The sequence below is a fragment of the Manis javanica genome, chromosome 14, assembly GCF_040802235.1.
Source record: "Manis javanica isolate MJ-LG chromosome 14, MJ_LKY, whole genome shotgun sequence".
In the NCBI taxonomy this organism is placed as follows: domain Eukaryota; kingdom Metazoa; phylum Chordata; class Mammalia; order Pholidota; family Manidae; genus Manis; species Manis javanica.
Genome location: NC_133169.1, coordinates 71,461,665 through 71,475,293, shown reverse-complemented (window position 1 = coordinate 71,475,293; position 13,629 = coordinate 71,461,665). Strand labels below are relative to the sequence as shown.

At 37.2% G+C, this 13,629-nt stretch overlaps 1 long non-coding RNA gene across 1 annotated transcript; it reads left to right on the top strand.

Moving 5' to 3' along the window:
* Window positions 1-1,215: 1,215 nt before the first annotated feature.
* Window positions 1,216-13,346, top strand: LOC140846167 (uncharacterized). The gene is made up of 3 exons (XR_012125083.1): window positions 1,216-1,353; window positions 3,599-3,711; window positions 13,129-13,346. It is a non-coding gene; the product is annotated as an uncharacterized lncRNA (long non-coding RNA).
* Window positions 13,347-13,629: the final 283 nt, after the last annotated feature.

Below are 13,629 nucleotides of genomic sequence, written 5' to 3'. Positions count from 1 at the left end.
TGAGCAAGGGACCCGGGTCAGGTGAGAATCCTGGCCACAGGAACTTTCACTTCATCCACAACACATAATGAGACTCCACTTCCCCCCATAAAAAGGAGTTGGTTATTGTGCACAAAACAATGTGGATAAATCTCAAAATTATTATGTGAGAAAGCAGTAAAACCAACCAAAAAAAGACATACTGTATGGTTCCAATTACATAAAACTCAACAAATTCTAACTATAGAGACAGAACACAAATCAGCAGTTGTCTGGAGATGGGCAGGAGCAGAGACACTTTAGAGAGGGGGATTACAAAGTGGCACAGGAAAGCTTTTGGGGTGTGACATTTCATTATCATGATTGTGCAGAGGGTTTCACAGTTGTATAAATGTGACACAAACTGTACACTTTATATAAGTGCTTTTACTGTATGTCAGTTAAATTCAAGAGCTCTTAAAAACATTGCTAAACAATTAAGAAATGTTCATTGCAGAATTTTAATATTATGTTTTAGGAGTTGCACTAAAATGGCACTCTTAGTGTCTTCCATACCTTCAGAAATTCCTTATGAGGCTGATGATGTAGTTTGTTGATAAACTTCAGAGGAGAACAAGAAAATGGCCCGGATCAGCTCCTTCTCGTTTCCTTTTTCTCAGATTTGCTTCCCTGAGAAAGTGCTCATTCTGGTCTTTCCTCTGCTGTGCAGCAAGGGACCTGGGATGTTTTCAAAAAACACTTGTATTTAAAATACATGAATAACCCGTATTATTTGCAATAGAATTTGCCTTCACTTATTTATTTAACAAATATTTTTGAGACCTCATTATAAACCAGAAATTGTTCCAAGCTCCGTGGATAAGAGTCAAAAAATGATCTTTAGTTTTTGCCATCATGAATCTGACATATAGTGCAACTTTGGTTGATTGAATTGGATCCAGTACTTCATTACTCCTTTTTCCCGTTCCCTCATTTTGAAGAAAAAAGAGCAGAAGTAATAATCTTGCATGCTGTCACTTCCTAGTTCCTCCCACTGGAAACCTCCATTTGTGCTCTTGCAGAGGTGTTTGCCAGGGCTAGAAGAGTGGTTCTTAAACTTCAGTATGAAATCAGTTCACCTGAAGGCCTTGTTGACAGCAGTTGATGACACGCAGACCTAGTGTTCTTGATTCGGGTGACCTGGGGTGGAGCATGAGAACGTGCAGTTCTAACAGGTTCTCACATGAAACTAATGCTGCTGATCAGGCGACCACACCTTGAGAACCACTGTGTTAGAGGCAGGTCTGTAGGTGCTAATAGGAATTTAACAAAAGCTGACTTACAGGAAAGAGATTTAGACTGCTCCTACAACTGGCTCCATGATGACTACAAGTGGTGAGAGTGGGCATCTCTGCCTTGCTCCTGATCTTAGAGCTTTCTGTATTTCACTGTTGACTATGACATTGGCTGTGGGTTTGTCATATATGTCTTTTATTATTTTGAGTAACTTTCCTTCCATCTAGTTTTTCTTCCTGAGCTGTAATTGACATATAACATTATACCAGTTTCGGGTGTACAACAGAATTCCATATTCGTATATAGTGATATGATCACCACCTATGTCTAGTTAACATCAATCACTGCATTTTGTTTTGTATGATGAGAACTTTTAAGATTTACTCTTAGCAACTTTCAAATGTGCAATACATTATTAGCTATAGTCACCATGAAGTACATTACATACCTCTATAAACGACCTATTTTATATTAATTGTTGTGCATTTTGACCCCCTTTGCCAACCCATCCCCAACTCCCTGCCTGTCAACTACCAATCTGTTCTTTGTATCTGAGTTAACTGGTTGTTTCAGATTCCACAATGAGATCATATGGCATTTTTATTTCTCTGTATGACCTATTTCACTTAACATAATGCCCTCAAGGTCTATCCATGTTGTTGCAAAAGGCAAGATTTCCTTCTTTTTTTATGGCTGGATATATGTGTATATGTACACACACACATGTATTTTCCATTCATCTGTTGATGGACACTGGAGAAAGTGAAGGTTCCCATGGCCAGGGTTCTCACCTGACCCTGATCCCTTGCTCATTATACACATGTGAGCAATATGTTGTTACTGACTCTACATAAAGAGGTCTCCTCAGTGCTCTGGTCTGCACTGCTGCAGGAGAGCAGAGGCTGGAGTGGTGGCAGCTCCGAGGACAGAGACTAAGACGGCTGCAGGGGTAGAGAAGCCCAGAGGCAGAGACTGGCTTCCTGCATGCAGACTCACTGAGTGAATGGGATTCTAGTGACTGACCTGCCACTGTGTGAATAACATTGGGTATAAACCCTTTCACCCCAAGAACATTCCACTGTCATTTTTTTTTTGTTCTCACTGAATCCATAGTGAACTCATCTGGGGCTGAAACCCATGACAAGACAGATAATCGAGTCACTTCTATGTCTTGGCTCTTGTAGCTATTGCTATAAGAACATTGGGGTGCATGTATCTTTTCAAGTTAATATTTTTGTTTTCTTTGGATAAATACCCAAAGTGGAATTGCTGGCTCATGTAATAGTTCTACTTTTAATCTTTCGAGGAATCTCCATACTGTTTTCCATAGTGGCTGCACCAATTTACACTTCCACCAACAGTGTAAGATGGTTACTTTTCCACCATGTCCTTCACAGCCCTGACAACAATTGTTATATCTTATCTTTTTTTATGATAGCCAGTCTAACAGGTGTGAGGTGATATCTCCTTGTGGTTTTGACTTGCATTTCCCTTATAAGTCATGTTGAACAGTCATGTTTATTAGTCATGTTGAACACCTCTTCACATACCTGGTGGTTACCTGTATGTCTTCTTTGGAAACATTTCTATTCAAATCCTGTGTCCATTTCCTAAATTGATTATATATGTATGTGTGTGTGTGAGTGTGTGTGTGTGTCTTGCTATTGAGTTGTATGAGTTCTTTATATATTTTGGATATTAACCTCTTATCAGCATATTAACCCCTTATCAGATATATTTCTACCAAAGTCTCTTCAATGACATTGTTGTACTGTTTTTTACTATTGCCTCAAGATACTTACAGCCTCTATCCATTACCTAATTCAAAGCCATTTTATTTTAATTTCTGACATTTTGCATGACCTGTTTTATGATTGATTACTTTTATATTATTTCTTCAATCAATTTATATTTATTTCTGACAGCAGCAGCCTGCTTTCTAGTACCAAATTCTTTAGTAGTTTCCCAGGGCTGCCCTAAGAAATACCACAAATGAGGTGGCTTAAAACAACAGAAATCTGGACTCTTGCAGTCCTGAAGGTGAGGAGTTTGAAATCACCATGTCAGCAGAGCCACGCTCCTGCTGAAACCCTGGAGAGAATCAGTCCTTCCTCACATCTGCCCAGCTTCCAGTGGAGGCCAGAGTCCTGGCCGTTCCTTAGCGTGCGGTTGTATCACTACAGTCTCTGTTTCGTTAATACATGTCATTCTCCCTGTGTGTCTCTACATCCTAATTTCCCTGTACTGAGCTGTCAGTCATATTGAATTAGGGCCCATCCTAATGATTTAATGTTAACTTGACTATTTGCAAATACCCTATTTACAAATAAGATCACATTCCCAGGTAGCAGACGTTATGACTTCAACAGATTTTTTGGAAGAAACAATTCAGCCTGTAACAGAGACCAAGTAATCTCAGAATCTCAGGTGAATACAGCACTCCAGCCAGCTCACTAGGTAAGATAAATGAGTGATGTTGAATCCATTTTTTCTTTCCTTTTCTGTTTTTTCCAGCCTCAGTAAGGATTTGTGGGTCCTATAAGTCTTCTTTCCTTACTAGAGATAAAATTCTCTTTTCCCCCTGGACTATTAAACATCCTTTTCATTCAACACAAAGGAATGACCGCATTGGCTTTCTTCCCAGGATTTATATTTATATATTGATTAGTCAGTATTTGTTTTTTCACTGAATGATGCGGCACGAGAGAGAAAAGGGAAGCCCCTTTTGTATGTCTTGGGTACATTCTGAATAACTTGGAGGCAAATCTGAAGAAGTAGGGATCAGTTTTAGATTGGTTGTGATTTCTGAGTTGAGGTTAGGAGAATTGGGGGTAAACTAGGAATCATGTACTATCTTGTGGTGAGGGTAGCTTAGCAATTGTGTATGCCCAGTAATAGACAGGAAATAAGGCAGTCATCTCTGGAAGAAAGGGTTGTTTTAGCATTCTCCAGCTGCAGTACAACCTGCCTTTGGGACAAATGATGTTTCCTATTAACTCTGCAGCTGGTTTTATCTGTGTCTGTCCTCCCAGACTGACCAACTGTAAGGCTGCTTTTCACTTTTCCAGTTCAAGTTGCATTTTCTCTCGTCTGGAGAGTTCTTTACTTTCTCATGACTAAGATTCTACATGGTGTGGATTGTTGCCAAATATCCTTACTTTTGTCCAAAGATCATGGCAATTGTCAATTTCTTCATAAATCATGTTGCTTTAAGGCTATGTTTTAACAGAAGAGTGTTTTGGGTTTCTTGTCTCCTTAATCTCTTCTGCCTTTTGCTGTTGCCAGTTTTGCTTGGTTTGGGGAGAAGAATCAATTAAGAAATGCCAGGCTCCCCCATGCTTTACTCAAGGGAAGAAATTATTTTAAGTCAGAACAAGGGTATGAAATGGAATCTTAATAAGTATTTATTTATTCACCCCATGGTGAGTTTGATAGGAATGCAACAATGATATGAGCAATTCACCACTACAGTGAAAAAATAAACTGGACTGGAGAACCTAGTTATTTTGTTAATGTGTGTATGTAATTTCTGATTAACACTTAAGGTTATATTGATGAGGAAATACTCAGAAAGTTCTCAAATTCCTCCCCCTTTTGGCAGGTGTGGTGGAAAGCCAAGAAAGATAAGGAAACAGGGCTTCTGTTGAGGCTTCAGGAATGTAGAGGAATCACAAGGTGCTTGGGGCTTGGGATTAAAACAATGTAACAATGTATTTCCAACCCCCACTCCTCCCCCCCGCTAACTGGGACTCAGTGGTATGGAACAGCTTGTTGACCATAGTCATGAAGCCCATTCGTTTATAATACAGTATCCAGGTAACCTTTACAGAAATGTATTAAAATATAACTAGCATCCCGAATATAGCTATAGTGACCTCATAGCTCCCACTGCAACAGTTCCTGGGTGCTGACTCCCCTCTAGTTTTGTAGTAAATGCATAAAAGGCATGGCCTTGCTGTACTCGGGGCTCAGACCTTTGGCGATCACTCTCCTCTGAGCCCACCCAAGTAAAATAAACCTCCACCCTCCTAAACCTTTGAGTGCGGCTTGATTCTTTCAGCAGCGATCCAGTCCAGGTTCTCCGATTTTCCATAATAATATTATACACAAATAACACCTGGTTGGGAAATAATCAGTTGTTTCTACACAACCTGTGTTTTCCCACAAATAGGAAAATGAGTCTTATTCTATATATTGCCTTGTCTAAGAAGATGCCCCTCACTGAAAACTGGAATTTTAAACAAAAATGAACATAAAAATATTATCAATTATAGAGGAATCACAAGGAGAGGGATACAGATTATTTTAGAATGTTTGTGGATCATGGAACTTGCCTTTAAAAAGCACATTTCAGGACAAAGTGGTATAATACTAATGCTAATCCTGAAACAACATCAATTTAATTGAAAGAAAAAGGTCTTTACAACTAAGTGAAAATGACATATGTTTAGAAAAACACTGAATAATTTTAAGAGGAAGATAAAATCCACATATCCTTTGGTGGTTGCAAAACATTTCACTCCTTTTATATTTGTGCAACCCATTTTCTGGTACACACATAAAATATTTTTCAAAATTTAATATGAACTTCTTTGACCTGACCTGTTGTTTCTGGAAACTGCTATGGTTATTACATATATTGTCACAAAAGCAAGTACTGTGAGTACATTTTCAAGTAACAAATATGAAAAGGTACATAGCCACAACATGGTTTGAATGTTCATTCACACAAAATTAAAACAACAGTAGCAACAGACAAAACAATCCTCTCAATTAAATGAAGTTAAAGTCAGTCTGGAGAAGATGCTTAGTAAAGAAAATGGAAAAAAATATGTGCTCTTAAAAATAGAAGCCCATATTGTGAAAAACAGTTGAACATAAAAAGAAGGTATGAGCAATAAGAAAGTGGCTGAGGAAAGTACAGAAAGCAATTGTTTTTGTTTTGTACAATGTATTACCAAGACTCTTGTATACAAAGTACCAGATGTAGGATTTGTGTGTGATTAGATCACAGGTAGAACTTTTTCAAATAATGAGTTCTAAAATAATTTTGACAGGTGAATTTGCTTATATCAGCATATAATCTTCACTGGAATCCACTGCTACAATTTAAAAAAAATAAGAAATAAAGTATTTGAAGAATGTAGAGAATTCTGAGAATTTGTAAAGCCCTCGAACTTAGAAAATCTGATGGAATATAGTTCAAGTATCTTTTAAATAATTTTAGTTGTAAAAATTATTTTCCAGTTTTAAACTATTTTAGTTATTTTGTTACCAATATTGAAAACAATCACAGTTGAGTATTATAGAGGCAATGGGTGTCTATTGGAAGAAAACTAGGTCCCATTACATCATTTGAGGTTAACAAAACGTTGTTACTTTTATTTTCTCCATGATAAAAAAATATTAAACCCTTATGCTTAAAACAACAAAATATTTTCATTTTTATAGCTTATGTTTGAATGCATTTGCAGGTCAGTTCAACAAGTGTTCAGTGAGAGGTCTGCCTTTGTTGAACCTGCAAAGTTGAGCACGAAGGCACATATGTGACTAGAAATTGCAAATGTCAGGTCACCTGGTGAAAGATAACATATCTCAAGGCCTAATATTGTAACTGAAGCCTGGTACAATTTTACCTCCAATGGAATGGGAAACCATTGAGGTTTTCTGAACTAAAAGTATATCAGTAGAGGACAGTTAATTTAAAGAAAATGATAATTATTTCAAATGATTTGTTTTTCTCCAAGCCCTTATTCTGTCTCATTGCTACTGGGTTTTTACCTTCAATCTGTCAAGCTAGAACATCTAGTAGAGGTGGATGGATCTTGGAGAACTGTATTTTTACCATGTAAGGAGCATCTACAGGATTAATAAGGATGTTTACACCCATGGTTAGCTGGCTGCTGCAAGTCAGATTGCCTGGAAATGGTGTACAGATGCGTGATGCAGCCTAAAACATTTCTTAGGCAAACTCCACTTTAAAATTATTTTATTCTTACAAATTGCTCTTCAGCAATTAGTTTCACCTTTAAAAATGTCAGATGAACACCTTGATTTAGCCATAGGGTTAGGTAAGACTGAGAAACTGCTCACCACCTGTAAAAGGTAAAGTCTAAGGACAGTTGCAGGAATAGGTAACTTTAAAGTGTTAGTAGTCTATATAATACACTGGTTTGGAGGGCTCTGGGCCCATTGATAATGGTTTACTTTCAGAATTGTGGATAGAAGCATATTCAGTAATAAACTTTAGCTGTTAGTATCATGGCTTTTCTGAGTTCTGTGAATCTGTCCGGTGAATCACTGAACCTGAAGATAGAATTGAGGATCTTCTGAACGCCAATGGAGCTACTGTCTATCAATAACTATCTTGGTGGATGTATCGTGTACACTTGAAAAGTACATTTTCTGAGTTGTTGAATGGAATGTTCTATAAATGTCCAATAGGTCAAGTCAGTTAATACTATTATTAGTTTTTTAATCCTTATAGCTTATCTGATTACTTCTTAATTATTGGGAGAAGACTGTTGATATCACAACTGTACTTGTGCATGTATCTATTTCTTTTTCCTATTTTGTCATTTTTTGCTTCATATGTTTTGAAGTTCAGTTTTATGATATATCTTCCTGAAGAACTGACTCTTTGTCATTATAAAACTCTATTATTCTTTGTCCTGAATTGTATCATCAGCATGTACTTGTAACATGTTTTTTCTGTACTTCTACTTTTAACCAGGTTTGTATATTTCACTGTGGCATCCATGATAGTCAAAGGGCTCTCTCAGATAATTTGGGGGTTTTTGTTCTGAGCTGACATCTAATTACAGATCTTTTGGCAGAGTGGTCAGCTTTTAGAAAAAGGAACCACATGCCAAATTCTTTACTTAATCTGATCAATAGCCCTGAGTGCAGCCATACAAAGTAGCCAACCATCTTTTAATGAAGAACATTCTTGGTCTTTTTTTTTAACCAGCCTGAGAAACAATACAAGATTTGATTCCATTTAAAAACAGGACTAAGAACTCACTCTCTGCCTTCCTACTCCCTTTGATCATTCCATGGCTCAGCATCAAACATTTCTCATTTCTCAGACAAGGAAAGGATGGCACAGGAAGATTAACTGGTGTAACTGAGGTAACATGTCAGACTCCAGTGTGAACACTGGGCTCCTAGCTCTCTGGCCATTGCACTTTCCTCCAAGTCTATTATCTTTCTTGTGTATCCACCTGAAAAGGGTTTAGAGTCCTTTTATTAAAGCATCCTATTTTCCCTCCCCAAACCCTGAAACACAGAAAAAAATGCAACCACATTTACTATTATTATTCTTATCAAGCAAGAAAATTTAATCTCTCACTCCAGACATCATAATCACTCTTGGTAAAAAATAGATCTCCATGCTTGTCTTTGATCACAACTTGATGAGGATTGTATGCAAGAAATTTGGCTTTCAGTTTTTTTTAATGGTTTAGCATAAGAAAGTCCCCATCCCAAAGTTCTTATTTCAGATAGATGGGTGTATGTGTGTGTGTGTGTGAGAGTGTGTGTGTATGTGTGTATGTATGTGTATATGAGTCAATTATTTTCTAATGAATTGGTGATTGGATGAGACTATAATCCTAAAATGATACCCAAGATATTTTTTATCATCAGTGTTGAACAGGAGGCACTCTGTTTTTGTTGAAGAGACATTAATAATACAGTTTCCAAACTCAAAGAGCTTAAAGTTCAATACTGATACTGGAGCTAAGCAACTATATAATAAGCATAATCCAAAGCAGAAGATAAGGTCTTTCATAGATAAGTGCAAACAAGGAAACAATGCCAGGAGCATGAGGAATGGCCCCATGAAGAACCTTCACTGGAAGCTTTCATCCACATGGTAATTTAGAAGATAGAGAAGGAAGATGCTATGATCCCCTTATAAATTCTCTGAGCATCTATTTGCTTCATTCACATTCATCCAGGTAGCAGAGTCATTTTTCTGACTCAAATGATCAAAATCAAATGTAGAAGGAAAAATACTTCTTTAGCATACTACCCTCTATTTCTAACCAGCTTACTTAACTCATTTTTGAAATACCTTGTGGTCACTGCATCCCCTGGTGTAGAAGCAGATACTTCTATAATGATGATCCTAAGTCAATTTTCAAGTCCATTAAAACTGTAGCATTTGTCATGTATCAAAATAATTTTAGAAGTTTCTGTTGGTAAATTACACAGGAAACAAAAGGGGAGTATAAGCTTTCACAAAGAAAATACAAACCCTATTTCCTAGGTGATCTATGCTTCAGAAAAATAGATCCAAATAAACCATTTTGGAAGACATATTATAAAGAATAAAGAATAGCCTGTGTGGGAAGGAATCCAATAGTGGGCAAACTGGCATATGACCTTTTTCTCCCCCTTTTTTCCTTTTAATTTAGTACTTTATTTAGAACTCCTTATTCCAGTTTGTAATAAGAACTTGCTGCTACTGGTTCATTCCTCACTATGTGTGGGTGATTACGGGGGAGGATGGCTGTCCATCAAAAGCAGATGATGCCCACAGAATGTCTGAAAATATAAAACTGCTTATTGCAAAGTGATTGCTTGGGTTAATCTGCCAGACACAGACTGCCTGGATGATAGACACTCAAATTTGAGTGAGACAGTTGTGTTGACATGTAGTATGGAAAACAACTCTAGTTCTTAGTTAGCTGCATTAAATGAATTTTCTTAATTTCTTCCAAGTAACACTTGAAAATCACTGATTATGTAATGTTGCTTGTACTCAACATCATACCATTAACAAAGCACTTATTTACTTTAGAACTATTTTTAAATATCATAAAATTGCATCTGTTAATTGTGATATTTTAAAATGTAAAGATGTTAATACTTCCTTTCATTAGTCACTTATAGATACAGATGTTGTTTACATTTATTTTTTTGAAATCTAGCTATAATAGAGTAGCAATATTATATCTCATAAAATTGTATTAGTAAATTTATGTCTACCCACAAAAATTCTGAAATAATCAATTAAAAGTAAATTTTACACTTGTACAGGAAGATGAATGAAATGTAATAAATCTAAGCTCCATGCAGAATTTATAGGACAAAAATTATCTGTGTGATTCAAATAGTACATGAAATTAATGGACAGATATAAAATAGTTAGTAGCAACCACTCTCCCCATATCCCTGTTAGAAAGTTTTTGGAAAGATTAAAAAATACAGTGAATAGCTGAAAATAATTCTAAGTGTGAATTGCCACAATCTATTCCAAACTTTTTATTCCTTTCTTTTTATAAGTTTTATACCTTTGTTAAGAAAAACAATTCACTGTCTTAGGGAAATTCCCATAGGCTTATGTTTGATTTTTTTGTTTGTCTTTTGTTTTTTACTTTTGGGAACATAAGCAATTAAAGTCTATGCACAGCAGCTTTTTGTGCCAATATCCCCTTGATGGGATGGATTTTGAATACTTGAATTCTCTCTTTATCTACTATTCTACTCAAGTGACTAAGAATATTAGTGAAGGTTGGTGGAAGTTTCTGTATTATTCATGCATTAAACACCTTAAATGTTCAACTGCTGAAGTATCATAGGACTCAAGGAAGAAATCTATTATAAGCAGGAGATACAGGACAACTACAGTAAGAGAAGTAAATGCACTGGAAGAGATCCAAGCTCACAGACACAGGCCTCTCTGTCCTCTCACACCTGAGTCTTATAAGACATACTCTGTGTCCTCCAATATAGAAGCAGCACCTGTATGTGTGTAAAGAACCTTGATATCAAGAAGTCTAAAATATCATGGGCAGCTGAAGGACTCACAGTGAGCTGGTCACGTAGGCATATTCTAGGCACATTCCAGCTATATGACCATCTGTGATGTGTTTTACAACATCAACACCCATGGGTAAAACTGCAATATTTCCAGAATCTCTCACCTGGCCTTAGTGCATTTCCATATGAATAGGTGTTTCCAAGATGTGGAGAGAAGTAGCCCATCTCTATATCAATAGGTGACTACAAAGGGGGTGGAGAGAAAATGTGCACCTGGACTGGAGAGGTATTTTTGGGTTTTTATTGCAGCTGGGTTACGAGAGACATGGGTGAGTAGAAGCAGATGACTGCTGTAAGCAATAAACAGGTCACTCCCACTTTATTTCTCCCTTTGACTGATTTCAGCTTCAAAGGTTATTTGCCCCAGGCTGGGAACATTTTTTCCCTCCAAAGTTACAACATCCAATTCTTTAATTCTCCAACACCAGTTGGATGTCCAACAATTCAATTCAATTCTGACACTAATTATTCAGAGTTAGCATGGACTCTAAAGGTTAAGGGCACAGTCCCAGGATACTGCACTGAGACACCAGCTACAAATGGGATGCCCAAGTTACCTGCACTTCTGCCTGGCTGATCATAAATTTGGAGGCTCCTATGATCCCCTCTACCAGGTTAGATAATGTACTAGAACAATTCATAGAACTCAGGAAAATGCTGTATTTATTATTACAGGTTTGTTATAAAAAACACAACTCAGGAACAGCCAAGTGTAAGAGATTGATAGAGCAAGGTAGGGGGCAGGGGCGTACAGAGCTACCACGCCCTCTTCAGGCATGCCACCCTCTCAGCATGTCGATGTGTTCACCAACCTTATTTTTTTTAAGATCTTATTTTTTTAAGAGTTTTTATACTCCAGTCTCCAGTGCATCTCTTTCTGAACGGAGACAGCTGAAAGCTCAACTTTCTGATCACATGGTGGGTTCCTCTGGTGACCAGCTCCATTCTGAAAGTATCTAGGGGCCCCTCAGCCAAGAGAGTCAACTTACTGGCATATGAATGACATTCTTATTACTGAGGAAATTCCAAGGATTAGCAAATATATAAATACCACTCCATCCTGGACCCTTGATAGAGTAACTGGATCAAAATCCAGTTACGATAACCAAACAACACTGATAGGCTGGCATCTCCTGTCCCTGAAATAACTCATAAACCATGATTATAAAATATTATTTATCTCTAGTTAACTCATTTTATAACACAAACATCACGAACATGCTTCAGGTAACTTCGGAGATAAAAATGTGAACAATTTGGATGGACTGAGATTAACCCATACCATGTAAGACCTCTAACAAGAAGGCTCTCAACAAAGGCTCATTCATTCAAAATACATAGATTGTCCTCAGCTAATGTTAAAAATATTCCTCTTTCTATCATAAGGTAGAAATTTTATTCAACATATCAAAGCTAAAAATACAATTCTCAGTCCATGTCTGGGACAAAGAACAGTATAGTTAGAATGCATGTTTTGCCTCCCACATCACTGGGTCGTGTGGATGAGAACCAGTGTACCCTCCAAGGTGAGAGCTAGCTAGCAGAGAATGCTGTGCTTCATTTCCCACTTAGTTGAACAGAAAAATGCCCACAAATGATTGTGGTGCAAGTACAAATGAACAGAAGTAACCAAGTACAGCTACTTGTGTGTGTATCATCAACAACTACCAAAGGGACAATACTAAGCTATTTATTTTGCTATCATGAGAAACTTTTACAAACCACCTAAACCTTATCAGAACTAGATGCTATTATAACTGTGAAGCATTTATTGGTTGTGGGCTAAGAGTAAGATTTGTTTCATATAAAAGACATTATTTTAAGCATAATAAGGGTCAGTGTAAGTTATTTGTAGAAGACCAGGAGAGATTTTATACTGAAAATATCACCCTCAGTCTGGCTAAAATTTCTACCATAACACTCCTCTTTCTCCTGTCCTGTTAATATTAAATACAGCTCTTAAATTTCAAACATTACCTAAGAGAGGCACTCTATTAAGCCAAATAAGTAATTAACACCTTAAAGTACTTCAATGCTTCTTTACAGAGAGGAGGCGAATGCTGGCTCCATCAATTCAAGTACAGAAGATAGAAGAGGTCAACAACATCAGATTGCAAAGCCAAATGTTCTCCATGCTAGAAGTAACCGAAAGCGGAGGTGGGGGTGGGGGGTGTTAGACATCATCCACTTCCTTTGATCAAAGACAGACTGGATATTTGAAAAACATCATCCTGTCTCAACCTGAAAATAAACAAATGTAATGAAATAGTCCAAGCCAAGTTAAATTATTGGTTCACTACTCACATATTGATCTATCTGTGTAAGAGACACTGTTGGTTGCCCCCCAGCCCACCCCACCCCATATACCCCTGCTCTTTTTCCCCTTCCTTATAGAACTGTGATTTTTGTTCCCCTAGCCATTCTCACCGTGCATCTGGGAAGACTTGAGTGATCTGCAGTTCCAAGGAGAGAGTCCTAAATTTTATAAATCAGTCTCAGTAATAACATTAGCCTTGACAACTGGTCTAGGCTCAGATATGTGATGAA